Source organism: Hemitrygon akajei, chromosome 30 (genome assembly GCF_048418815.1).
Source record: "Hemitrygon akajei chromosome 30, sHemAka1.3, whole genome shotgun sequence".
Taxonomy (NCBI): domain Eukaryota; kingdom Metazoa; phylum Chordata; class Chondrichthyes; order Myliobatiformes; family Dasyatidae; genus Hemitrygon; species Hemitrygon akajei.
The window spans coordinates 23132117-23156457 of record NC_133153.1 but is presented as its reverse complement, the minus strand read 5'-3'; the positions used below and the strand labels follow the sequence as shown (position 1 = coordinate 23156457).

Sequence of the window (24341 nt, the reverse complement as noted above, 5' to 3'; positions counted from 1 at the left end):
AATAAAAAATAATTTTATTTTGTTGCTTTAACTTTTGCAATTTATTTGTCACTGTTTTGAATCTGCAGTTCCCATTTTCTTTCACTGTGCATCGTAAATCAAAGTTCTTTATGGCTTTTATGTATTGGATGGAAAGGGAGAGAGGTGCACTGGCAATGTGGTCTGGGGGCCAAGGGAGCAGTAACCCAATAAAGTATGGGAACCAGTTGTTCATTATGACAATGGTGGCATAAGAGACTGCAGATGTTGGAATTTGGAGCAAAATTAATCTGCTGGGGGAATTCAGTGGGTCAAGCAGCATCTGTGGGGGAGAGGCATTGGGGAGGTTGTGGGGAGAGGGAAGAATTGTCCAGTCCTGATGCAGGATTTAGGCCCACAATGTTAACGGTTCTTTTCCCCCTAACAGATATTTCTCGATCTGCTGAGTTCCCCATTAGGCTGTTGTTCAATCTACCGATCTCATAAACTGACAGGTAAGAATTAAGGAAGCCGCAGGCAGGATATTTAAGCACACGCTGCAATAACTAATGAAGTGGTACAGTACTGTGCAAAAGTCTAAGGAGCTCTCACAAACAACAGAAAACCTGCAGATGTTGGAAATCTGAGCAACACACACAAAATGCTGGAGGAGCTCAGCAGGCCTGGCAGCACCGATGGAAAAGAGTAAACAGTCAACATTTTGGGCCAAGATCCTTCATCAGGAACCCTAGATACATACGTACAAAAGTATTGACCCCCACCGCCCTGGAAGTTTTCATGTTCTATTGATTTACAACATTGAATCACAGTGGATTTAATTTGACTTTTTCTGACACTGATCAACAGAGAAAAGATGCTTTCATGTCAAAGTGAAAACAGATCTTTACAAAGTGATCTAAATTAATTACAAATATAAAACACAAAATAATTGATTGCATACGTATTCACTGCCTTCAAGTCAGTATTTAGTACATGCACTTTTGGCCCCAGTTACAGCCATGAATTTGTGTGAATAAGTCTCCATCAGCTTGGAACATCTGAACACTGCAATTTTCCCTATTCTTCACAAAACTGCTCAAGCTCTGTTAGATTGCATGGGGATCGTGAGTGAATAGCTCTTTTCATGTCAATTGATTTGAGGTCTGGACTCTGACTTGGCCACTCTAGGACATTAACTTTCTTGTTTTTAAGCCATTCCTGAGTAGCTTTGGCTTTATGCTTAGGGTCATTGTCTTGCTGGAAAACAAATCTTCTCCCAAGTCACAGTTCTCTTGCAGACTGCATCAGATTTTCTTCCAGGAATTCACTGTATTTTGCTGCATTCATCTTACCCTCTTCTTACACAAGCCTTCCAGGGCTTGCTGCAGTAAAGCATACCCTCTGTATGATACAGCCACCACCATGGTTCACAGGAGGGATAGTGTGTTTTTGATGATGTGTGGTATCTGGCTTACACCAAACATAGCATTTAGTCTGATGGCCAAAAAGCTCAATTTTAGTTTAATCAAACCACAGAACCTTCTTCCAGCTGACTTCAGAGTCTCCCACATACCTTCTGGCAAACTCTAGCCGAGATTTTATGTGAGTTTTTATCAACAGTGGCTTTCTCTTTGCCACTCTCCCATAAAGCTGCGATTTGTGAAGTACCCGGGCAACAGTTGTTGTACATGCAATCTCTCCCATCCCAGCCAATGAAGCTTGTAACTTCCCTAGAGTTATCATAGGTCTCTCGGTGGCCCTTCACTTGCAAGGTCACTCAGTTTTTGAGGATAGCCTGCTCTAGGGAGATTTAAGGATGGGCTCCATCACCTCTACCCCTCTGACCCTCAACACAGGAGACCCCAGGGCTGTGTCCTGAGTCCCCTCCTCTACTCCCTATGCACCCATGACTGCGTTGCCATCCGCAGCTCCAATCTGTTAATCAAATTTGCAGATGACTTGACATTAACGGGCCTTATTTCCAACAATGATGAGACAGCCTACAGAGGAGAAGTCAATGCCCTGACACAGTGGTGCCAAGAAAACAACCTCTCCCGCAATGTCAAAAAAACAAAGGAGCTGATTGTGGATTACAGGAAGATCAGAGACGGGCTAGCCCGTATTGACATCTATGGGACTGCAGTTGAGAGGGTGAGTAGTTTCAAGTTCCTCAGTGTACACATCACCGAGGACCTCATTTGGACTGTACATATTGGCTGTGTGATGAAAAAAGCACAACAACACCTCTTTCACCTCAGACAGCTGAAGAAGTTCAACATTAGTCCCCAGATCCTCAGGACTTTCTACAGGGGGACCATTGAGAGCATCCTGACTGGCTGTGTCATCGCCTGGTATGGGAACTGTAGTTCCTTCAATCGCAGGGCCCTGTACAGAGTGGTTTGGACAGCCCAGCGCATCTGTGGATGTAAATTTTCTTCTACTCAGGATATTTACAGCAGCAGGTGTGTAAAAAGAGTGCAGAGGACCATCAGGGGATCTTGCCATCCCAGACACCAATTGGTTCAGCTACTACCATCTGGGATATGGTACCACAGCATTAAGACCAGGACCAACAAGCTCCAGGTCATCTTCTTTCACCAGGCCATCAGATTTATCAATACACATTGATCTGATTGCATATCTGACTCTACATTAATCTGATTGTGGTGTTTGGACAATATCCTCCCACATTTCCCCTCTTTATCATTGGTACATTGTGACAGAGACATAACAAAGATTTTTACTCCCTTGGATGTAAGAAATAAAATAAATACAATACATATTAAAGGGGTGGATACTTATGCAATCAATTATTTTGTGTATTATATTTGCAATAAATTTAGATCACTTTGTAGAGAACCATTTTTACTTTGACACAAAAGCATCTTCTTCTGTTGATTAGTGTCAAATAAAGCCCAATTAAATCCACTGTGATTCAGTGTTGTAAAACAATAAAACATGCAAACTTCGAAGGGGTTGAATGCTTTTAACAGGCAGTATGTGTGTATATATATATATATATATATAAAAATAAATGCCTAAGACTTCTGCACAGTTCTGTACCTGCTGTTGAAATACCACACACAAGTCCCACCAGACTCCAGGGAGTTGCAGCTTTATGTGAAATATTGTTGTAGTTTACTGCAGGATAAAACTGCATTCTCAGCATTAAAAGTACATCTATGACAAACTACACCTGGGAGTGCAAACACTGTAAATTACTCTCCTTTTCACACAAATAATCATTGGTTTTAACAATATATTGTGCAGTAAACTGGATACTCACAAATGTAAGAAATCGAGCACTTCAATGTAATCACTCATCAAGATTCACCTGCTTCTTTACCCTAGAGTCATCCCTTGCCATGGAAGTGTTAACTTGGTTTCAACCAATCATGCATGCGAGTGCTCAAATTTGACAATTATGACTTACACTCTTTGATCACTTTGTCAGGTACACCTGTACATTTGCTCATTAATGCAAATATCTAATCTGTGGTAGCAATTCAATGCATAAGCAGGCATGGTCAAGAGGTTCACTTGTCATTCAGAGCAAACATCAGAATGGGGAAAAATGTGATCTAAGTGAATTTGACCATGGAATGATTGTTGGTGCCAGATGGGGTGGTTTGAGTATCTCAGAAACTGGTGATCTTCTGGAATTTCCACACAACAATCTTTAGAGTTTACAAAGCATGGTGTGAAAAGAATGGTGTATACATGATAGAGGTATACAAGATATTAAGAGGAATAGATAGAGTGGACAGCCAGCACCTCTTCCCCAGGGCACTACTGCTCAATACAATAGGACATGGCTTTAAGGTAAGGGGTTGGAAGTTCAAGGGGGATATTAGAGGAAGGTCTTTTACTCAGAGAGTGGTTGGTGAGTGGAATGCACTGCCTGAGTCAGTGGTGGAGGCAGATACACTAGTGAAATTTAAGAGACTACTAGACAGGTATATGGAGGAATTTAAGGTGGGGGGATATATGGGAGGCAAGGTTTAAGGGTCGGCACAACATTGTGGGCCGAAGGGCCTGTACTGTGCTGTACTATTCTATGTTCTATGAAAAACAAAAACAAAAATTCAGTGAGTGGCTGTTCTGTGGGCAAAATGGACAGACTGGTTCAAGATGACAAGAAGGTACCAGTAACTCAAATAACAATGCATTACAACAGTACTGTGCAGAAGAGCATCTCTGAACACACAACACATCAAACCTTGAAGTGGATGGGTTACAGCAGCAGAAAACCACACTCGGTTCCACTCCTACACCTAATAAAGTGGCAACTGAGTGCAGATGGCCAAAGGGAAAGAGGGATATCCAACTCGGGATGGAACAGACTGGTGAATCACTGGATGAATGTCCATTGCCCGCTAGCAAATGCAATGTAGTCAGATTCACAAATGGAGCAACAATGTGAGCTTCATCCGATTCTAAACAAAAATTTTAAATTTGGCAGTTCCCAAGTGAAACTGAATATTTTCCAAAACACCTGCTGGCATTGTTGTTCACTATTCATTTGCCACAAAGCAGCAGAATTCGTCCAAGGTCACCTAGGTCTTTATAACCCAGTCAAAGGTCCACTGAGGCTATTTCAGAAAGTACAGAGAACAAAGCAGTAGTTCTAGATTTTTGTCTTCATTGGTCTTTCAAGTACTGAGATTTAAATCACCTCCATTCACTGAGTGAATTAATATTTTTCATACTTCTGATCTTTCTACTTAAACTTATGAGCCCATGTGCTGGTTTCTGTTGGCCCTATCCAGTTCTTCTATAATTTTAGACATGTTATGTTTTGGAACATCACATGGTAGCCTGATAATGTATGCAATTAATGTATTTTTACATATAACCCATAATTAATTGTTTAAACAAACAAGAATGCTTAACCAATATGGATACAAAATTACTCAAATATTATTGAAATATTAAATGCACAACAATACACTTCAATTCAATCTCCTTTTGTACAAAGAAAACAATGTCAGCCTTAACCAGTCATTCCATTATGGCACTGAGCCTTGGCAACATATTGGTAAATCACTGCCGAGCTTGATAGCCAAGAGCTTTATTGGAAGAATGGTTCTAAGAGGGAACCAAAAATGCTGGACACAAGGTGGAAAAATAGTTCAGGTAAGGATTCTCACAGGACTCCTTTTCTGTTAAAATGGGCAGATTTGACCACATCTTGAGATTAAAAAGCTAGTCTTGGGTTAATTTGTTATACAATGTCTTGATAACCTCTCATATTGAAAAGCATTCACATCTAACCTCCTTATTAGCAATTCTAACAGCAATCTTAAATGCCCTTATGCTAAGGATTCATTGACTAAAAGAAACACCGCTTCCCCTTGCTAATATAATTTTGCACCTCCTTTAAGCCATCTCTGCTACAATTCTAGTTTTCAAGTCACTTGTCTCTACTATTCTCCCAGCTTTGGGATCATCCTCAGAGTGTCCTACTCAAACCGCAGTTTCAGTGTCTTTTTCATGTATCCCAACACCATGCAGTGTAATCCGAGCACTGGAATTTAGGTTATGCCTGATTAAGTACTCAGAATGCCAGGGGATGTTTCTATTCTAATGGATTATATCTAAAGTGGAACAAATGCCGCAGCCTATTTACATGCTTCCAGATTCCTCAACCAGCAAATTAATGAATAATCGATAAGGCAGTGTGTGCTCAGGTGGGGAGAAAACTGAGAAATAGTGGTGCTGGAAAAGTACATGGGAACAGGAATTATATTGTCCCAAGCAAGTCACAGGTGGCTTAAAAATATTCGGTGCACTGTAAAGGGAAATACGTGGTAAAAAATAAAATATTTAAGAATATTTGAATTTTTCCCTCAGATATTAATTCACCATGAATGGTCCATGAACTCATGAGTACTACCTCACTATTTTGCTCTCGACTTATTTTCTTTCTAATTCTTATTTTCATGTCTTGCACTGTACTACCACCATAAAAAAAAATTCCCAACATATGTCAGTAATAATAAAACCGATTCTGAAATCCAGTTTACTGTTGTTCACTTTGAATGAATTAGCAAAGACATTTGCAGGAACCAAGCAGCGGAAAATGAGAGAAAGGAAAAGGCCTCCATATTTTATTTATCATTTGGTGCAGCATGGAAGATGTGGATTATGACAGGACAAGAAAAACATGACACACCTAGGCCCAGAAACTGTGTTAATTGTGTAAATTCTATCAGATCTGCTCACTTTCTGGCCAAATTGTGCAGACTGTTATGTTTGAAGTTTTTATTGTTAGCTGTTAGAACATATGCTCATAAGAAATAGATTTTATTGAGCTGACCAGATATTCTGATAGGTTAAGCATCATTCTTTCACTTTTTGTTCCCATATTAAAAAAAAAGCTCGCTGCCTAGCTGTTGCTGAAAGTCACAGCTAACTTTATAAATCATTTGAGCTTTCACATTCTACAAGCCTTTGTGTGTTAAAACTCAATACCAAATTCCAAGCCTGCTTTTGTGTTTGCGGCACCTTCCTGCATACTTGCTGTTTTATTTAACACATAATAAATTTTTAATAAGAATTCTTTTGAAGAAAGAACTGCCTTTTCTTTAGCCAACATGCTCTGCCCATATTGTTTGGTCTGTTTCATCCTGAAAGGTACAATGTTTTAGACTCAGAAAAGTTCGATTTATCCAATATTACTAATTATTTGTAAAAAAAAAGTGCCAGGTGATTATGTTGGGTTAAATATTAGATTGATATACAGTGAGGACAAAAAGTGAGTTAGAGTCAATAAGTCATACAGCAGTGAAAGAAACTCTCTTGATATCCCATTCATTTTACCCATCTCTACTAACCCCATTTGATAGCATTAGATACATACCCTTGTATGCCTTAAACACCAAAGTGTCTGTCGAAATGCATCTTAAATATTGTGATTGCATGTACCTCCACCACCTCCTTTGTCAGCTGTTCCAGAATCAACTGCTCTGTGTGGAACCAAAAATGTTTCTGTTGGGGAACTACAATGAGTTCCATACCTGAAAAATTTCAGAACTTGATCACCAGTGAAAAATATTTTCAGCCTTCAAAGACTCAAATGAGCTCTATAACTGACAAGCTAACTGGCCAATGGAGCACTGGGATTTATCTCCTTCACCTGCACCTGTAAGGACCATGTCCTTTACCTAATTATTCAATAGTTTAGTCATTATTTGAGTAAGGAATTGTTACAAGAATCACCTGTGCATAGCAGTCAAGCCAACTTCAAAATGCTGATTGTGAAGGTGGATCGAAGGAATTGTCAGACCAGAGATACAGACTTGGAGTAAAGAAGCAAGCAAGAAACAGAGGAGGTTGGCACAGATAAATGTAGTTAGCAATGCAGTGCTCCTAAATAGAATTAGATCTGTTAATTAGTGCATCCACAAATAAAACTGATATTCAAAGCAGAGAACTGTTTTTGGGTAGAAGAGTATGTAGAATTCAGATTACACACTGATTGTCAATGTGGCCAATCTGAGGTATCAGATGAAAGCTTTTCACGTCAGTGTGGACAAGCCCTAAGTGACCATCTTTAAGACACCGCTCCCCACTCAATGTGTATGCGATAATTTAAAACCATGCACTACCAGATGGGCTGCAAATTAAATTTAATCCTCAATTCAGAATATAACCAAGGAACAATTACTTCATGCAACATATGGAGAAGACAATCATAATGAAAACAATTAACAGTTCATCACATAACAACAAATGATAAAATTAAAGGCTTGATAATTGAAGTTCAATAATATGCTTTTGGTTTGGGGTGTAACACTGGGCTTTGCAATGGTGAGTATGTATTTTCTCCTGTGTTTTACTTAAAGGAAGAGGGTATTCTCTGAAAAGTTAATAGTAATTGATACTATGCCAAAAGTACACCCCTGTATTATCTAATTGGGTAAATCAAGCATTTACTGTAAAATCATTTGTCTAGGCTCCACACACCATTTGGCAATAGTAAGCAAAGTTTGTGCAATGACAGCAGGAAAGGCCATTTAGTCCCAGCAGAATGGCATGCTTTGAGTGCCACGGTAAATCAGAAAGGCAGAAGTTGTAGTCAGCAATATCAGGGAGAAAACACATTTGGGAAAAACCTATGGGCCAACTCTCAGATAGACCACTATCAGCAAAACTATTTTTTCTTAGCGATACAGCACGATAACAGACCCCCTCTGGCCCCAATTACACCCATGTGACAATTAACCTACTGACCCGTATGTCTTTGTAATGTGGGAGGAAGCCAGGGCATCTGGAGCAAACCCAAGCAGTCACGGGAAGAACAGAGAAACTCCTCACTCTGTGGCGGAAATTGGACCCGGGTCACTGCCACTCTGCAATAACATTATGCTAACCGCTATGCTATCGTACCGCGCTATTGCTCAGCCTCCTGGCATAAGGGATCTTTCCTTATTCTGAGGGAGGTCTATCAAAACAAAAACTTTACGCCATCTTAAAAGCTTCTTCCTCCAGACAACAATTCTAGTTTGCCTCCCCCCATCTATTACCACAGTCACGGCACTGTAGAGAAAACTTTTTAAACCACTTTTTTTAATAGTGTTTACATTGTAAATATATGTTGGTATTTATGCTTCTATGCACATTTTATTCCATATCTGTATTGTTAATTTCCTTTTAATATAATTCTTTATTCTGTATAATTGTTGAATGTTGCTGTTTTTGTTGCATATAGCACTAACACACCATAGCAATTTCCTAATACATATAAATGTTTACTCATGGGACATTTTATAAGGTACACCTGGTCATTAATGCAAATATCTAATCAGCCAATCATGTGGCAGTAACTCAATGCATAAAAGCATACAGATATGGTCAAGAGGTTCAGTTGTTGTTCAGACCAAATATCAGAGTGGAGAAGAAATGTGATCTAAGTGACTTTGACCGTAGTTGGTGCCAGACACGGTGATTTTGGTATCTCAGAAACTGCTGATCTCCTGGGGTTTTCACACACGACAGTCTCTTGAGTTTACAGAGAATGGTGTGGGAAAAAAAACGCAGTCATCTGCAGTTCTGTGGATGAAAACACCTTGTTAGTGAAAGAGTTCAGAGGAGAATGGCCAGACTGCTTCAAGGTGACAGTAACTTAAATAACCAGATGTTACAACAGTGGTATGCAGAAGAGCATCTCTGACACATAACCTATTGAATCTTGAAGTAGAGGGCTACAGCAGCAGAACAGCCACTCAGTGGCCACTTTACTAGGTACAGGAGGTGCCTAATATTTACTGTATATCAGGGTAATTAAGTGTATATGATGATTAAAGCTGACCATTAAGAGTTGATCCTTGATCCTTAAATAACCTTGCAATGCGGCAGGCAGTTATCAAAAGACGGTAAAATCATGAAGTCTTAGCTTCATATTATAAAACACTGTCAGGGCTCACATCTCTCTCAAGAACCACTGTCTATTATTACTGTAAAAATTATTGTGCCAACCTTTTAACCTACTCTAAGAACGTTCCCTTCTACATTGCTCTCCATTTTTCTATTCATGTCTCTATCTAAAATGCCTCTAATTTATTCAGCTTCCATTATTTATTTTTTAATTTATTTATTGAGATACAAAGTTGAACTATGAGCTACACTGCCCAGCGACCCACCCCTCCCCCGTTTAACCCTTGCCTAATCACAGGACAACGTACAATGACCAATTAACCTACTAACCGCTATGTCTTTGGACTGTGGGAGGAACCTGGAGCAGCTGGAGAAAACCCATGCATTTCATGGGGAGGACATCCAGACTCCTTACAAATGATGTCAGAATTGAATTCTGATCTTCATTGCCCTGAGACGTAATAGCATTGTGCAAACCGCCACACTAGCATGGTACCCCTTATAATCATCATGATCAGTCCTGATCTTCTGCACCCCGCTTTTGTTCCTGGTTCCAGTCAAACCCTCAAAAATAGAAGTTTAACTGCTGCCCAAGTAAACCATCTCTGATAGCTTGGTTACAGTGCCAGCCCTCAACAATGGATAGATGAAGTGAATCACTAGGTGAACATGCATACTCTCAGGTAAAGTGGTTCGAATGAACTGAGTGGAAACTCGGGTTCGAAAGGAAAAAAAGTGCACATCCTTCCTGGGCCTGCTGCATCCTTAACTTCATATTATGAAGCATTGTCATGGCTCTCAACCCTCCCAACCACCACTGTCCAATATTACTGTAAATAAGAGAACAAAATATATTTCCGAATGGGTTGTCAACACTTTACCTGACTGCAATAATTATGTAAGGCACTGGGACACAGTATAGAGGGTGCTGAAATAGACATATGGTATGTTTGCTTGTGCCAGTCAGGGCATTGTGTAAAGGAATTGGGACATCCTGTTACAGCGGTACCTGACACTGGTGAGACCGCACTTGGAGTATTATGTGCAGTTTTTGTTGCTACGTTATTGGAATGATGTGATTATAGGGCAGAACGATTCACAAGATTTGCCGGGACTGAAGAACCTGAGTTATTAGGAGAGACTGGATGGACTGTGGCTGTTTTTTTGGAACAAAGTAGGTAGTCAGATGACTAGATTGAGGTTTATAAAATCATGAGAGGTATAGATGAGGTGGGTAGTCACTGCCTTTCTCCCCCGAAAGTCGTCATCATCATCATCATCACCATCAGGTTATGGCGTGATTGTTCTTGGCAAACTTTTCTACAGAAGTGGCTTGCCATTGCCTTCTTCTGGGCAGTGTCTTCACAAGCCGGGTGACCTCTCCCATTATCAATACTCTTCAGAGGTTGTCTGCCTAGCTTCAGTGGTCGCATAACCAGGACTTGTGATATGCACCAGCTGCTCATACGACCATCCACCACGTGCTCGCATGGCTTCACATGACTCTGATTCGGGGTAGGGTGGGGGGTCTAAGCAGGTGCTACGCCTTGCTCAAGGGGAATCCGCAGGTTAGTGGAGGGAAGGAGTGCTTTACAACTCCTTTGGTAGAGATGTATCTGCACCCTGCCACCAATAGATGTCCCTCTAGGTTTAGACTCTCACCCCTAAGATAGGGAAGTCTAAGCCTGGAGGGCATACATAGGCATAAGGTGAGAAGGAAGAGATTTGAAGGGAACCTGTGGAAAGTTTTTCCACAGAGAGGATGTTGAATATATGGAATGATTTGCCTGAGAAAGTGGAAGAGGTAGGTGCAATTACAATGCTTAAACAAGATTTGGACAGGTATATGGATAGGAATGTAAGTCTATGATCCAGGCTGTGTACAATGTACTGCCTAGTCCAGTGAACCTTTTTGTTTGGGGCAAAAGTTAGGCACCATCATGTTCTCTCTGCTCTGGCAGAGTGATCCTGAAACACACCCTCGACAGCTGCTCAGAAGTCCTGGGAAAAGGATGGAACTGCTGGTATGATGACCAGGTGCTGTAGTTAGTGACTGAAAATATCTCCTCAGCCATTAACGGCAGTAAGCACCCCTACCAACCCAGAAAGCCCATAGCCTTTGTCAAAGCTGGAGACCAACAACAGCCTCATCCTAATTACCAGCAGGCTTGCTTGCCACAGCGTCTGACTGGCAACTGAAAGTCAATCAGTTAGAGTTCCCTGATTTCATCGCATCGTCATCACTGAGGCCTGACATGGTTAATCTGTCAGAAATCTCAAAGCAGATGGTCATGGTAGAACTGACAGTGCCTCCTTGGGAAGACCGGATTGAGGAGGCATTTGAGCATAAGACAGCCAGATATCAGGAGCTGATAGACCAGTGCCAGAGACAGGGGTGAAGTGTATAATGCGAATCTATAAATGTGGGGTGTAGAGGTTTAGCTGGCTGCTCGCACTGCAGAACCTACTCTGCCCTTGGCACAATGGGGGCTGTAAACAGAAGAGCCATCGAGACCATCACAGAGAGGGCTAAGCATGCTTCCAAATGGCTATGGATCAAGAGGTGTGACCTGTGGACCAATCCTGTTGGGATACAAGCTGGGGTCTGATTAATCATGGCTGGATCGCCTAGGCGAGGGTGTCTGATTTTGAAAGACCCGAAACACCTGATAACCCCAGGTTATATCACTGATGATGTGTCCCAGTTCATCCTAAGATGTATCACAGCATTAAAGGAATATGAGTCAAATGCTGGCAGATGGTTGAGATTAGATAGGCAGGTTGATTGGCATGGGCTCGTTGAGCCAAAGGGACTTTTTCTGTGTTTTATAGCTCTGTGGCTACTCAGAACTTTGGAGACTAATTTCTCAGTCCCCCAATTATGACAATGTTATATTGATAATATCAAATTTACACTCAGTAGCCACTTTTTTAGGTACTCCTGCTCATTAATGCAAAATATCCATCAGCAACTCAATGCAGGCCTGGTCAAGAGGTTCAGTTGTTGTTCAGACCAATCATCAGAATAAGGAAGAAACGTGACATGACCAGATGCCAGAGGCAGTGGCTTGAGTATCCTGGAAACTTCATGCAACAGTCTCGAGAGTTTACCGACAATGGTACAAAAAGCCAAACCATCCAGTGAGCAGCAGTTCTGTCGGTGAAAACACCTTGTTTATGAGAGAGGTCAGAGGAGAATGGCAGGAAGGCTACAGTAACTCAAATAACCATGCGTTACAGCAAGGGTTACAAAACAGCATCTCTGACCACACAACACCTAGAAACCTGAAGTGAATGGGCTCCAGCAGCAGATGACCATGAACGTCCAGTCCACTCAGTGGTCACTTTATTAGGTGCAGGAGATACCTCATAAAGTGGCCACTGAGGGTTTACTGGACAATGCCTTTACTGAACAAGCTTAGAGATTTTGCAGAGCCTGCCTTCTATTCCCGTGGCAGCATTTTGCAAAATTAATTTTACGCTTGATATTATTGTTTTGATATCCTCTGGGAAATAACAAACGGGCAATGCATACATCCAGCAGGAAGGGAGCTCATATAATGTGCTTGTGTACTGAATATTTTAACATATTCCAAGAACTGAGTCCCACAGAAAAAGGAAAGAAATATCACCTCGGTTCTACTCCAGGCAAGGCAGAATGTGGATTTTTTTTGTGTGTGTGTGCACAACAGATCAAATATTATCCCCTTTATAGTGCCTTGCTGCAAGCATTATTATTTCTAGTCTGAATTAAACATTGTCGAGGGATAACTTAAACAATGCATTGAAATAACTATTCCAGTAAAGAAATGTCTGGTGGGCTACTCAACAAAGAGTCTTCAGATGCAAGTCCATTGCTCCCCCTCCTTATCAAGCATCCTCGTGTACACCGCCAGCTGCAGATAGGCCAAGGCCCTTCATCAGGTGAGTGAAATTTGTGGGAGGAGTCGTGTACATATGAGGGTACATATGAGGATGTATCCAAGAGGTGAAGTCCTGGCGAAGGGTCACACCCCAAAATGGTGACCGTTTACTCTTTTCCATAGATGCTGCCTGGCCTGCTGAGTTCCTCCAGCATTTTGTGTGTGTTGCTTGAACTTTCGGTATTTGTGGATGAATATCATTGATGGGATTGCTCTGAGTGCTGGAATAGACCTGATGGGCCAAATAGCCTCCTTCAATGTATTAAGAAAGTATTAAAAAGTGGGAAATTTCCTCAAATTACTTAATATTGGTTACTTCTTACATCACCACACTGACTACCCTTCAAAGATAGTTAATCAGCTGGTCCATTGAAATAATTGGAGATTATCAAAAGTGCTATATAATTGAAAGTATTTTCACTTCAAGTGCCAGGCTTTAGATGTTTGAGAAAGGATAGGGACGGAGGCAAAAGAGGAGGGAGCGTGGCACTGTTGATCAGAGGTAAGTGTTACGGTTGTAGAAAAGGAGGAAGTCATGGAGGGGTTGTCTACTGAGTCTCTGTTGGTGAAAGTTAGAAATAGGAAGGGGTCAATAACTTTACTGGGTGTTTTTTATAGACCACCCAATAGTAACAGAGACATCGAGGAGCAGATAGGGAGACAGGTTCTGGAAAGGAATAATAATAACAAGATAAAGACACAAAATGCTGGCAGAACTCAGCAGGCCAGACAGCATCTATGGGAGGAGGTAGTGACAACGTTTCGGGCCGAAACCCTTCATCAGGAGGGTTGTTGTGCTGGGAGATTTTAATTTCCCAAATATTGATTGGCACCTCCCCAGAATGAGGGGTTTAGATGGGGTAGAGTTTGTTCGGTGTGTTCAGGAAAATGTCTTGACACAATATGTAGATAAGCCTACAAGAAGAGAGGCTGTACTTGATTTTGGGTTTTGTAAATGAACCTGGTCAGGTGTCAGGTCTCTCAGTGGGAGAGCATTTTCGAGATAGTAATCACAATTCTATCCCCTTTACCATAGCATTGGAGAGGGATAGGAACAGACAAGTTAGGGGAATGTTTAATGGGAGTAAGGGGAAATATGAGGCTATCTGGCAGGAATTTGGAAGCATGAACTGGAAACAAATGTTCTCAGGGAAACGTACGGAAGAAATGTGGTAGATGTTCAGGGGATATTTGCATGGGGTTCTGAGTAGGTACGTTTCAATGAGACATGTAAAGGATGGTAGGGTACAAGATCCGTGGTGTACAAAGGCTCTTGTAAATCTAGTCAAGAAGAAAAGAAGAGCTTAAGAAAGGTTCAAAAAACTAGATAATGATAGGAATCTACAAGATTATAAGGCTAGCAGGAAGGAGCTTAAGAATGAAATTAGGAGAGCCAGAAGGGGCCATGAGAAGGCCTTGACGGACAGGATTAAGGAAAACCCCAAGGCATTCTACAAATATGTGAAGAGCAAGAGGATAAGACATGAGAGAATAGCGCCAATCAAGTGTGACAGCGGAAAAGTGTGTATGGAGCCGGAGGAAATAGCAGAGGTACTTAATGAATACTTTGCTTCAGTATTCACTACGGAAAAGGATCTTGGTGATTGTAGGGATGTCTTGCAGTGGACTGAAAATTTAGATATTAAGGAAGATGATGTGCTGGAGCTTTTGGAAAGCATCAAGTTGGATAAGTCACTGGGACCGGATGGGATGTACCCCAGGCTACTGTGGGAAGTGAGGGAGGAGATTGCTGAGCCTGTGGCAATGATCTTTGCATAATCAATGAGGACTGGAGAGGTTCTAGAGGATTGGAGCGTTTCAGATGTTGTTCCCTTATTCAAGAAAGGGAGTATAGGCCAGGAAATTATAGGCCAGTGAGTCTTACTTCAGTAGTTGGTAAGTTGATGGAAAAGATCTTGAGAGGCAGGATTTATGAACATTTGCAGAAGCATAATATGGTGAGGAATAGTCAGCATGGCTTTTTGAAAGGTAGGACATGCCTAACAAGCCTGATTGAAATTTTTGAGGATGTGACTAAACACATTGATGAAGGTAGAGCAGTAGATGTAGTGTATATGGATTTCAGCAAGGCATTTGTTTAGCTACCCCATGCAAGGCTTATTGAGAAAGTAAGAAAGCATGGGATCCAAGGGGATATTGTTTGTGGATCCAGAACTGGCTAGCCCACAGAAGGCAAAGAGTGGTTGTAGACGGGTCATATTCTGCATGGAGGACGGTGACCAGTGGTGTGCCGCAGGGATCTGTTCTGAGACCCCTGCTCTTCGTGATTTTTATACATGACCTGGATGAGGAAGTGGAGAGATGGGTTAGTAAATTTGCTGATGACACCAAGTTTGGGGGTGTTGTGGATAGTGTGGAGAGCTGTCAGAGATTACAATGGAACATTGATAGGATGCAAAACTGGGCAGAGAAGTTGCAGATGGAGTTCAAACCAGATAAGTGTGAGGTGGTTCATTTTGGTAGGTCAAATATGATGACAGAATATAGCATTAATGGTAAGACCCCTGGCAGTGTGGAAGATCAGAGGGATATTGGGGTCCGAGTCCATAGGACACTCAAAGCTGCTATGCAGGTTGACTCTGTAGTTAAGAAGGCATATGGTGCACTGGCCTTCATCAATTGTGGGATTGAGCTTAAGAGCCAAGAGGTAATGTTGCAGCTATGTAGGACACTGGTCAGACTCCATTTGGGAGCACTGTGCTCAATTCTGGTCACCTCACTACAGGAAGGACGTGGAAACAATAGAAAGGGTGCAGAGGAGATTTACAAGGATGTTGCCTGGATTGAGGAGCATGCCTTATGAGGATACGTTGAGTGAACTCGGCCTTTTCTCCTTGTAGCAACGGAGGATGAGAGGTGACCTGAAATGGTTAGCATGAAAGGGCATAGTTTTAACGTGCTTGGAAGCAGGTACAGAGGAGATGTCAGGGTTAAGTTTTTTACGCAGAGAGTGGTGAGTGCGTGGAATGGGCTGCCGACAGTGGCGGTGGAGGTGGAAACGATAGGGTCTTTTAAGAGACTCCTAGATGGATATATGGAGCTTAGCAAAATAGAGGACTATGGGTAAAGCCTAGGTAGTTCTAAGGTAGGGACATGTTCGGCACAGCTTTGTGGGCCGAAAGGCCTGGATTGTGCTGCAGGTTTTCTATGTTTCTATGTTTCAATTGAAATACAACTGTAAAACTCATCCAGTAGCAAAAGCTCAATTCCCAACTCCATTATGAATTACAGGTATACCATCCTAGTAACACATCTAAATGACTGTAGCCATGGAGGCATGACTTAGAACAAATCTAATATAACCAGACAAACTCCACTCCCAACAGCTACCCAGTGGATCTTACAATAATGTATCTGCTACAAGAAAGGGAGGGGAAGGGAAATGATTAAGTAGGTCATGGTGACAATTACCAGAATCTTCATTATTTTTCTTTTGATTTTCAAAATTAACCTTGGCTCATTAAAAAGTACAAGAAATACAGAAGTTTAACTTTCTTTACATTCATAGTGCTGCCAAGTCCATGGATTCATCTTGTCATCAAAGCACCAATGCCAGTCATGAGGCTTCTTTAAACAATGTGCTCTTGAGGTGTTTGTCAGGACATTATAGAGTGCTCAGCCCCTCACTGCCCAGTGGCACAGGACCTTCGACTAAAGTCCTTCCTGTACCAAACTTCAGTACGTTTCTTAGCATGTAAACCTTGAGCCTAAAGGGTGCCAAATGGCGGCAATGGCTTTTTCCAAATCTAGTTTTTGGGGACTTCCAGAAATGGGTCTAGACCCAGAGGCCTAATGGTAGCAATGGACAACATGGGGGAGAAGAATTAAAGGTCTGCATATTTTCCTATGCATGTGCACAAGATTAATTAAACACAAATTTAATTATTAAATGTCATTGACTTTGACTTCACATTGATAATAATTTTAATAATTGACTTCACATTGACTAATAATAAAATTGATAATAATAATTTTCTCAACTTTATACTGGAACCTCCAAGATGACCACAACCTTGTTGTTGGGTTTGCAGGCCTGTGTGCATCAACGACCCAGAGAGCTATGTTGCCAGACCAAGAGTGGTCCACCAGTCCTCCAGGTTCGGGGGTCAGCTCAGGGCTAACAACCTCGACTGGTAAAACAAAACTGTTACGGTAACAGCAACGAAGAATCCTTCTACATCTGAGAGGTCAAACTCAGAGACGGGGGACTCTCACTGCTATCCTAAATGCCAGAGGTAATAAGTAAATTCATACAGGATGATAGGTTGCATTTCTTGATAAATTGTTTGCTACGCAAAATCATGCTGAATGCCAGACAGCATTGGAGAACAAGCTTGGAGGTCAACTAGGTTAATTGGCAACCATTCCATTTTCCTGGTTGTTAATTTTAATGCTCAGAAATATCAAGAGCAGCACAAAATGAGCACATTTAATCCACTGAAGTTTTACGTCAGGGACCCTCCATCTAAAAAGATCCCCACTCTCTTCATTAGATTGGTGCCTGACAATAAAATAAACGTGGACACAGACAACAAGCTTGTTTAGCACTATTTTGTAACTGTATTCTTTAGTAATTGCATGGGGTTCCAATTTGCACACCAGGGCTCAGCTGCAGTATGGCAACACAACAGCAAGAAGCTGTCAACAAAAATAGAACTTCCATCATATAATGTTATATGTAAAAGCAAACTCTTTGTGATTAGTAAATAGATTTGACTTTTGAATTGCATGGATCATAATAGCTGCTTCAATTGTTCATTTACAATACAGCACACCCAGCAATCCTTTAAAAGGCTTTATAAATTGTCTACTTCATTATCAAAATCTTCATTCATCATCTACAGTATAATAAATATGGAACAATAACAGCACATATTTCTGAAAGTAACTTGACCTTGTCTGAAAAATACTGATGTATATGTTTATATTTTAGTTGCTTTTTTCCTCGTAAGAGAAAAACCTGACAAAGGAACACATATTTCAAAAACACCATGCAAGCTATTGTATAGTCCTCTGGAAGATCAAAAGTTCGGGAAATGGAACTGCATTTTACATTATTAGCGTTAAATAGTTCAAAAAAAATCTCCCTGTGTGCTGTTTCAGTCAGCATATTAGCCAGCGATGATGGTTTGTTAAAGTTATGTACTAAATGATTTTGAACGAAGCAATGAATCTTCATCACAAGAACACTTATTATCATTTAAACTGTAATGATTTAAGGAATTATAAAGAATTAAGAAATTACATAGAATACTCAATAATGAATAGGCCATCAACCCCAACGATTGTAGAATTACAGAATCACAGAAACTTAAAGCACATTCAACTAATCTCTATTCCAGCCAGATCACAGCTTTGCTCTTCCTAGCATTTAGTCCTTAACCTTGTGGATTACAAGACGTTAAGTACGTATTCCATTATATTTGAACTAGAGTACGGGCTTTTGCTTTTCCATACTATCAGACAATGGGCATCAGTATGAATTGCAGATCTTCCTACTACCTTCTCGATATATAATCCTGTAAGACAAGGGACTTGTTAAAAACAAGCTTCTCATTATCTTTAGTGGTTCATGAAGATAGATGCTCAGAAAGGATGGAAGATAGAGAAGGTTGAGATAGCACTGACATTTCATATACCATCTGAAATAAATGGAAATGCACCAGAAATTTAAAAAAAATAGTATCTATCAGGGAAGTTAGTTTACCACAAGAGTATGGATGTTCCAGATACTGCTCAGCAGATGAAAGTCAGGTTGGTAAGGCCAGGAAGAAGAGAAGATGGATTGAGTGACAGGCAATAAATCTCTGGAAGAAGTGGATTACTACAATTATTGAACAGAATATGAGAGGGAAACTTCCCGCTAAAATCGTAGCTTCATTAAGCCTGTTGGGTCTGAGATACGTTACCTTGGGTGGGAAGAGAAACACTTCCATTTGCTTCTGCAACCACATTCTGTTTGGAATCAGTAGATTTAAATCACAACCGGCAGCTAAAACCCTCTAGTAAACACAAAGTACACTGCAGATGCTGTGGTCAAATCAACACGTACAAACAAGCTGGATGAACTCAGCAGGTCGGGCAGCATCTGTTGAAATGAGCAGTCAACGTTTTGGGCCGAGACCCCTCGTCAGGACTGAAGAAGGAGGGGGCAGGGGCCCCATAAAGAAGGTGGGGGGAGGGTGGGAAACCAATCAGAGGAAAGATCAAGGGGTGGGGGAGGGGAACCAGGGAGGGGATAGGCAGGAGAGGTGAAGAAGGAATCTAAGGGGAAAGCACTATGGGTAGTAGAAGAAGGCAGAATCATGAGAGAGGTGATAGGCAGCTAGTGGAGGCAGAGTGAAACTGGGATGGGGGAAGGGAGAGGGAGGGAATTACTGGAAGTTGGAGAATTCGATGTTCATACCAAGGGGCTGGAGACTACCCAGACGGTATATGAGGTGTTGCTCCTCCAACCTGAGTTTGGCCTTATCATGGCAGTAGAAGAGGCCATGTATGGACATATCCGAATGGGAATGTGAAGCAGAGTTGAAGTGGGTGGCAACCGGGAGATCCTGTCTGTTGTGGCGAACGGAGCGGAGGTGCTCGACGAAGCAGTCCCCCAATCTGCGTCGGATCTCGCCGATGTAGAGGAGGCCGCACCAGGAGCACCGGATGCAATAGATTACCCCAACAGACTCACAAGTGAAGTGTTGCCTCACCTGGAAGGACTGTTTGGGGCCTTGATTGGTGGTAAGAGAGGAGGTGTAGGGACAGGTGTAGCACTTGCGAGCATATACCGTCTGGGTAGTCTCCAGCCCCTTGGTATGAACATCGAATTCTCCAACTTCCAGTAATTCCCTCCCTCTCCCTTCCCCCATCCCAGTTTCACTCTGCCTCCTCTAGCTGCCTATCACCTCTCTCATGATTCTGCCTTCTTCTACCACCCATAGTGCTTTCCCCTTAGATTCCTTCTTCACCTCTCCTGCCTATCCCCTCCCTGTTTCCCCTCCCCCACCCCTTGATCTTTCCTCTGATTGGTTTCCCACCCTCCCCCCACCTTCTTTATGGGGCCCCTGCCCCCTCCTTCTTCAGTCCTGACGAAGGATCTCGGCCCGAAACGTTGACTGCTCGTTTCAACGGATGCTGCGCGACCTGCTGAGCTAAAACCCTCTTGTCTGTTTGACACCATGACCTGAAAGGTATATCTCTCTGGTTACTTCTGAATAGTTCAACCATTTGTGAATAATAGATTTTTGAATTGCTTCCTTTCACATTCATAGACACCACGTAATGTTGATATTCACATCTTCCAATTGTAGTTTGCCACAAGTGTAATCCTCAGGCTCGGCCAGCATGCATTTGTCTAGGGGAAGACAGCCTCTGGCCCAGCCAAACTGAGAAATCTCATTTGTGTGGATACTGCGTGATGTGTTGCCTGGTTACAAATCTGAACTGCAAAATATCAGACAGTACACCATATGCAATTAAATGATTGAACTTTATAAATCTTAATCTGACTATAGGGTTAGTGATGCACCATCAATAACTCTCTGAGACGTGAGGCGAGATATCGGCTTCAATTGACTGGAAGAAAGAACAAGCAGTAGTTGACCACCATGCTACATCCTGGAGACTAAGGGCCGGGCTCAGGCCTCAATCGCCTTTATACCGGGGTCTGTGGGAGGAGCCACGGTCAGTGGGAGGGGCCATAGGAGCAGTCAGCAGGGGGCGTGTCCAGACAGGTATATGTAGTTCACCACAGTTAGTAAAGAAAATAAAAAGAAAAAGGGCCCATTTTAATGAAACAGTCTAAAGCGCACGTTCATCCATTCCTTTCCCATCAACCTCATAGTGGGGAGGCAGGCGGAGGCGAGACTAGTTCAGGGGATGAGCCGTGCTGGGGCTTTGTGAGGCAAATCGTGTTCGAACCGCAGATGGAGGTGGAGCTCATATCGCTGCCGGAGATGGAGTGAGTGATTTAGAGAGGAGTTGATGCAGAAGAGTTTCGATGTTCCATCCACCTAACGCGCTTGTGAGCTTGGATAGCTCCAAGTGCTGAGCTGATATGGTGAGATCAAATATGGCCTCAAACGGGGTGGACCAGGTGTATCAGGGCGCCTGGATCTGGGTCCTGGAACGTGGCACTACCCGGTGTTTAGACAAATTAAATGCCAGCACAGGTAACCTGGAAGCCCCAGAGTCGGGTGCAGAGGTCATTCCTTTCTCGCCAGCGCCAAGGCTGTGAACTGATCCAGCAGCTGTGCGTTCCAAACCAGCTGGTATGACAACTGGGGACTGAGGCTTGGCTTGGGCCCACTCCGGCTGCTTCAGAAGCAGATCTGGGACTCAGTCTTGCTCGGGATGTGGGTGGCTTGTTTCTATTGTTTGCACAATGTATGCTTTTTCTCTCTTTCTCTGCACTGTGGTTTTTGGTCTTTTTTTAAAATTGGGTTACTCGAGTTTCTTGCTTTATGGCTGCCCAGAAGCAGACAAATTTCAAGGAATATAACTTATACATTTTTTGATAATAAACGTGGTATGAATCTTTGAATCCTCCCATTTGGCTTCAGTTATGTTCTTTCCTTAACTTTCTTGCAAATCCCACCTATGCATTTGAACGAAACAGAGTCTGTCATGCTAAATTGATATCCTAAGGCAGAGATAGAATTTTAGGTAAGTAAGCAGGTGGATGACAGGAAAGCAGTTAATATTCCAGTCAGGTCAGCTGTGATCAAATAAAATTGTGAATCAGATCTGAGAAGCCGAGTGGCCTTCTCCTCCTCTTAGCAAATACATTGTATACAATATGTATATATTGTATATGATTCTCCCCCACCCCTTCCTTTATTCCCCACTCTGACCTTTACTTCTTCTCACCTGCCTATCACTTCCCCCTAGGTCCCCTCCTTTCCTATCAGATCCCTTCTTCTCCAGCCATTGACCTTTCCCACCCACCTGGCTTCACCCATCACCTTCCAGCTAGTCTCCTTCCCCTGCTCCACCTTTTTATTCTGACATTTCCCCCCTTCCTCTCAGTCCTCAAGAAGTGTCTTGGACCAAAACATCAACTATCTATTCAATTCCATCGATGCTGCTTGACCTGCTGAGTTCCTCCAGCATTTTGTGGGTGTTACTTTGGATTTCCAGCATCTGCAGACTTTCTTGTGTTTATAATTTGTTTTCTTTTTTAAAAACCAGGCAGTGTTAGCAAACTTATATATTATGTGGAAAATTCTTAAGTATCTAACTGCTTCCAGTAATGGTGTCAGGCTAACACCACTGACATTATGCAAACGTCTCTTCAGAACTGACATTTCTCTACCTTCTGACAGGAACTCTACAAAAATTAGTATATTTAATAAATAGGTGCCAGAAATTGTCAAAGTCTCTGCAAACACTCAAGCAAAATTCAAACAAATCCCTTGCATGGAAAGCGGAAATATAATCGCCAACTGCATTGTCACTGGCTTTTCAATCAAATGAACAAGGCTGCTACATACATCGCACTCCTCAACTATGGTAACAGAGGGGCGTGAGTTCAAGTCCTGATCCAGAGACTTGGTACAAATTTCCAGGCTGACATTCTATTCAGTAATGTGGCAGTGCTGAGCGTTAACCTTTGTATAAAAAACACTGTATGAACTCTCAGATGAATATAATAAATGGCACAAAGAACAACACGGGACTTATCTCCACAATCCTAGCGAATATCTATCCTTCAAGCAATTGTAGAGAAACAGGCTATCTGATAACTATCATGGTGCTGTTGCAATGCATAAATAGGCTGGTTTTTTTCCCTCTGCTACAACAGTGCTTACACTTTAAAATTACCTCATTGGTTGTGATGCCCACAAAGGCAAAATACTAGTCCAAGACTTCCTCCTTTTTCATGCAGAAGTTATTTTACAAAGATCACAAGGAGGTATTTTCTTCTTTATCATACTGTCATTATAGATGAGTTACCCTATTTCAATCAGCGGACCTAATAAAAACTGGTGGTCTTTCTAATCAGTATGATTCAATAGAGCACCAAGTTGTTCACCGAATCACTGCAGCCCTCTTATTTGCCCGTCTTGTCAAGGAGTAGATGTAGTGCAATTGCTTTCCTTTGATCTTGCTTGGTTTCTTCTTGCATTATCAGAACCAAAAGTTTGTACCATTCCCACTGAGCAGTTAATCTCGTCTGCCATTCTTCATATAACTCATTTTTCTCTCTCCCCCCCCCCCCCCACTGTTCCTTTTTGTCATAAATCATGATCTATCCTTCTCCCATTTCTGTTAGAAAGTCATCATCATAACGGACTAATTTACGAGCCAAATGTTGCCTGGCCTATTACGTATTCCCAACATTTTCTGTTTTAGAAGCTATTGTGTTTGTTATTAAGGGATAGCGCAGCACACACCATGGCGCCATCATGCAGGATACTTAACAGAACTTAATCGATAACCTTTGCTTGTAGAGTGCAATATGTGAAATCCTCCCATATGGGAGTAACCAACTGCATGGCATAAAAATAACACTATTAACTACCACAAAAAAAAGTTGATTAAAGATTTAGCATTGACCAATGCTCAAGGAATAATTCTGTTCTTTGTCTTCAGATTAGCTCAATGGAATTTTAATTTTGTTTACATAACAGGACTGAAAGATGGTTAGTAGATTAATAAATGATGCTAAAATAAATGGTATCATTGATAGTGAAGAAGATTATCAAAAACTACAGAAGGATCTTGATAGACTAGACAAGTGAGCCAAGGAATGGCAGATGGAGTTTAATTTAGATAAGTACAAGGTCCTGCATGTTGGAAAGTCAAATCAAGGTAGGACTTTGAGAGTAAAGAGTAAGGCACTGGGGAATGTTGTAGAACAGAGGGACCTTGAAGTTCAAGTACATGGTTCCTTGAAAGTATTCACAGATAGACAGGGTGGTGAAGTCAACTTTCGGCATGCTGGCCCTTGTCAGTCGGGATATTGAAAATGCAGGTTGAGTAATTATCTTGCAGTCATATGAGATGCTGGTGAGGTCACACTTGGTGTATTGGGTTCAGCTTTGGTCACTGTACTATAAGAAAGATGTT

General features: G+C 41.8%; 1 protein-coding gene across 14 annotated transcripts in view; it reads right to left on the bottom strand.

The window, feature by feature from the left end:
- The window catches only part of LOC140718865 (WD repeat-containing protein 72-like), a 339559-nt gene that overhangs the window by 298078 nt on the left and 17140 nt on the right, over nt 1–24341 (bottom strand). The gene's annotated exons all lie outside the window — the stretch shown is intronic.